Here is a 5,594-nt window from a genome sequence, read left to right as displayed (position 1 = left end):
ACCTAATTCCACCGCCGCAACTTTCTGTATCCACGAGATCCCATCTTGGGGCCTGTTCCGGAGCTCCGCCGGAGAGGGCCATCATCACGGAGGGCTTCTACATCATCATAGCCCCTCCGATGAAGTGTGAGTAGTTTACCTCAGACCTTAGGGTCCATAGTTATTAGCTAGATGGCTTCTTCTTTCTTTTTGGATCTCAATACAATGTTCTCCCCCTCTCTTGTGGATATCTATTCGATGTAATCTTCTTCTTTTGCGGTGTGTTTGTTGAGACCGATGAATTGTGGGTTTCTGATCAAGTCTATCTATGAACAATATTTGAATCTTCTCTGAATTCTTTTATGTATGATTGGTTATATTTGCAAGTCTCTTCGAATTATCCGTTTGGTTTGGCCAACTAGATTGGTAGTTCTTGTCATGGGAGAAGTGCTTAGCTTTGGGTTTGATCTTGCGGTGTTCTTTCCCAGTGATAGAAGGGGCAGCAAGACACGTATTGTATCATTGCCATCGAGGATAACAAGATGGGGTTTATTTCATATTGCATGAATTTATCTCTCTACATCATGTCATCTTCCTTAAAGCGTTACTCTGTTTTTAACTAAATACTCTAGATGCATGCTGGATAGCGGTCAATGAGTGGAGTAATAGTAGTAGATGCAGAATCATTTCGATCTACTTGTCACGGACGTGATGCCTATATACATGATCATGCCTAGATATTCTCATAACTATGCTCAATTCTGTCAATTGCTCAACAGTAATTTGTTCACCCACCATAGAAAACTTATGCTCTTGAGAGAAGCCACTAGTGAAACCTATGGCCCCCGGGTCTATTCTCATCATATCAATCTCCATCACTTTAATCTTGTTTTGTTTTTACTTTGCCTTTTACTTTTCACTTTGCATCTTTATATCAAAAATACCAAAAATATTATCTATCGGATCTTACTTCCGTAAGTGACGGTGAAGGGATTGAGAACCCCTAATCGTGTTGGTTGCGTTGAGCTCTTTGTGTTGTGTAGGTACGAGGGACTTGCGCGTGGCCTTCTACTGGATTGATACATTGGTTATCAAAAACTGAGGGAAATACTTACGCTACTCTGTTGCATCATCCTTTCCTCTTCGGGGGAAACCAACGCAAGCTCAAGAGGTAGCAAGAAGAATTTATGGCGCCGTTGCCGGGGAGTCTACGCAAAAAGTCAACATACCAAGTACCATTACAATCCCTATCTCCCTCATTACATTAGTTGCCATTTGCCTCTCGTTTTCCTCTCCCCCACTTCACCCTTGCCGTTTTATTCGCCCTCTCTTTCTCCTTCCCCTTCTCCTTCTCCGTTTGCCTTTTTCTCGCTTGCCTTTTGTTTGCTCGTGTGTTGGATTGCTTGTTTGTCGCGATGGCTCAAGATACTACCCAATTGTGTGACTTCACCAATACCAACAACAATGATTTTCGTAGCACTCCGATTGCTCCTCTTGCCAATACTGAATCTTGTGAAATCAATACTGCTTTGTTGAATCTTGTTATGAAAGATCAATTCGCCGGCCTTCCTAGTGAAGATGCCGGTACTCATCTGAATAGCTTCGCTGATTTATTTGATATGCAAAAGAAAAAATATGTCGATAATGATGTCGTTAAATTGAAGCTATTTCCTTTTTCGCTTAGAGATCGTGCTAAAGCTTGGTTTTCGTCTTTGCCTAAAAATAGTATTGATTCTTGGAACAAGTGCAAAGATGCTTTTATGTCTAAGTATTTTCCTCCCACTAAGATCATCTCTCTTAGAAACGATATTATGAGTTTTAAGCAACTTGATCATGAACATGTTGCACAAGCTTGGGAGAGAATGAAATTAATGATACGTAATTGCCCTACTCATGGTTTAAATTTGTGGATGATTATACAGAAAATTTATGACGGATTGAATTTTTCTTCTAGAAATCTTTTAGATTCGGCTGCGGGAGGCACTTTTATGGAAATCACTTTAGGAGATGCTACTAAACTCCTAGATAATATTATGGTTAATTATTCTCAATGGCATACTGAAAGATCTTCTAATAAAAAAGTGCATGCGATAGAAGAAATCAATGTTTTGAGTGGAAAGATGGATGAACTTATGAAATTATTTGCTACTAAGAGTGTTTCTTCTGATCCTAATGATATGCCTTTGTCTACCTTGATTGAGAATAACAATGAATCTATGGATGTGAATTTTGTTGGTAGGAATAATTTTGGTAACAACGCTTATAGAGGGAATTTTAATCCTAGGACATATCCTAGTAATCCTTCTAATAATTATGGAAATTCCTACAACAACTCTTATGGAAATTATAATAAGATGCCCTCTGAATTTGAGAATATTGTTAAAGAGTTTATGAATTCACAAAATAATTTTAATGCTTTGCTTGAAGAGAAAGTGCTTAAAGTTGATGATTTGGCTAGGAACGTTGATAGAATTTCTCTTGAGATTGATTCTTTAAAGCTTAGATCTATTCCTCCTAAGGATGATATCAATGAGTCTCTCAAAGCTATGAGAATTTCCATTGATGAGTGCAAGGAAAGAACCGCTAGGATGCGTGCTTCAAAAGATGCCTTTATTAAAGCATGTTCTTCCAATACCTATGAAAATCAAGATGAAGATCTAAAAGTTATTGATGTGTCCCCTATCAAATCTTTGTTTTGCAATATGAATCTTGATGAAACTGAATATGATCTTCCTTTACCTAGAAGGCGTTCCAAAAATTTAGATGTTGCTAAACCCACTATATTGGATTTCAAGAAATTTAATTATGAAAGTTGCTCTTTGATTGATTGTATTTCCTTGTTGCAATCCGTGCTAAATTCTCCGCATGCTTATAGTCAAAATAAAGCCTTCACCGAACATATTGTTGATGCCTTGATGCAATCTTATGAAGAAAAACTTGAGTTGAAAGTCTCTATCCCTAGAAAACTCTATGATGAGTGGGAACCAACTATCAAAATTAAAATTAAAGATCATGAGTTTTATGCTTTGTGTGATTTGGGTGCTAGTGTCTCCACTATCCCCAAAACTTTGTGTGATTTGCTAGATTTCCGCGATCTTGATGATTGCTCTTTAAACTTACATCTCATGGATTCTACTATTAAGAAAGCTATGGGAAGGATTAACGATGTTCATATTGTTGCAAATAGGAATTATGTGCCCGTAGATTTCATTGTTCTTGATATAGATTGCAATCCTTCTTGCCCTATTATTCTTGGTAGACCTTTCCTTAGAACGGTTGGTGCGATTATTGATATGATGGAAGGGAATATTAGATTCCAATTTCCATTAAAAAGGGCATGGAACACTTTCCAAGAAAGAAAATAAAATTTCCATATGAAACCATCATGAGACCCACTTATGGATTTCCTTCCAAAGATGGCAATACCTAGATCTATCCTCGCTTTTATGCCTAGCTAGGGGCGTTAAACGATAGCGCTTGTTTGGAGGCAACCCAATTTTATTTTTATTTTTTTTGTTTTTGTATTCTGTTAGGAAATAAATAACCCATCTACCCTCTGTTTGGATGTTGTTTTGTGTTTTAATTAGTGTTTGTGCCAAGCTAAACCTACTGGATCTTCTTGGATGATAGTTATTTGATCTTGCTGTAATATCCAGAAACTTTGCGTTCAGTGCCCGAATTACTAAAAATCATCAGAACGTGATAAAATACTGATTCCAATTGCTTCTGATCAATAAACAAATTATCTAGGTCTTCTAATTTTGGTAGATTTTTTGGAGTTCCAGAAGTTTGCGTTAGTTACCGATTACTACAGACTATTCTGTTTTTGACAGATTCTGTTTTTCGTGTGTTGTTTTCTTATTTTGATGAATCTATGGTTAGTAAAATAGTTTATAATCCATAGATAAGTTGGAATAAAGTAGGTTTAACACCAAAATAAATAAAGAATGAGTTCATTACAATACTTTTAAGTGGTTTTATATTTTATTTCTCTAACGGAGCTCACGAGATTTCTATTGAGTTTTGTGTTGTGAAGTTTTTCAAGTTTTGGGTGAGTTATTTTGATGGATTATGGAACAAGGAGTGGAAAGAGACTAAGCTTGGGGATGCCCATGGCACCCCAAAGATAATCCAAGGACACCAAAAAACAAAGCTTGGGGATGCCCCAGAAGGCATCCCCTCTTTCGTCCACTTCCATCGGTAATTTACTTGGAGCTATATTTTTATTCACCAACATGATATGTGTTTTGCTTGGAGCGTCTTGTATTATTTGTGTCTTTGTTTGTTAGTGTGCCACAATCATCCTTGCTGTACACACCTTTTGAGAGAGTCATCAATGAATTAAAATTTGATAGAATACTCTATGTGCTTCACTTATATCTTTTGAGCTATGTAGTTTTGCTCTATGTGCTTCACTTATATCTTTTGAGCGTTGAAATTTTTCTCTATGTGCTTCACTTAGATCTTTTAGAGCACGGTGGTGTTTTGTTTTAAAGAAACTATGATCTCTCCTGCTTCACTTTTTGAGAGTCGTAATAGCATGGTAATTTGCTTAATAATAACTTGCTTGGTATTCAAGATTTGTGAAAAATTCTTTTGAGTGCGTTGAATACTAAGAAAAGTTGGATGATTGATAATTGTTTTGAGATATGGAGGTAGTAATATCAAAATCATGCTAGTAGAGTAATTGTGAATTTGAGAGGTGCTTGAGTTAAAGTTTGCAAGTCCCGTAGCATGCACGTAAGGTTAACATTATGCAACAAATTTGAAACATGAGGTGTTATTTGATTGTCCTCCTTATGAGTGGCGGTCGGAGACGAGCAATGGTCTTTTCCTACCAATCTATCCCCCTAGGAGCATGCGCATAATACTTTGGTTTTTGATGGCTTGTAGATTTTTGCAATAAGTATATGAGTTCTTTATGACTAATGTTGAGTCCATGGATTATACGCACTCTCACCCTTCCATCATTGCTAGCCTCCACGGTACCATGCATTGCCCTTTCTCACATTGAGAGTTGGTGCAAACTTCGCCGGTGCATCCAAACCCCGTGATATGATACGCTCTTTCACACATAAACCTCCTTATATCTTCCTCAAAACAGCCACCATACCTACCTATTATGGCATTTCCATAGCCATTCTGAGATATATTGTCATGCAACTTTTGACCATCCAGTTTATCATGACACATTCATCATTGTCATATTGCTTAGCATGATCATGTAGTTGAAATAGTATTTGTGGCAAAGCCACCGTTCAAAATTTTTAGTTGTCACTCTTGATTCATTGCATATCCCGGTACACCGCCGGAGGCATTCATATAGAGTCATACTTTGTTCTAGTATCGAGTTGTAATCATTGAGTTGTAAATAAATAGAAGTGTGATGATCATCATTCAATAGAGCATTGTCCCAAAAAAAGGCCAAAGAAAAAAAAGAAGGCCCAAAAAAAGGGGCAATGTTACTATCCTTTTTCCACACTTGTGCTTCAAAGTAGCACCATGATATAGCAAGTCTCATATATTGAGCTTCAAAGTAGCACCATGTTCTTCATATAGAGAGTCTCTTGAGTTATCACTTTCATATACTAGTGGGAATTTTTTATTATAGAACT

This window comes from Triticum urartu, chromosome 3, assembly GCF_003073215.2.
Source record: "Triticum urartu cultivar G1812 chromosome 3, Tu2.1, whole genome shotgun sequence".
Lineage (NCBI taxonomy): Eukaryota > Viridiplantae > Streptophyta > Magnoliopsida > Poales > Poaceae > Triticum > Triticum urartu.
Note: the sequence above shows the minus strand (reverse complement) of the source record.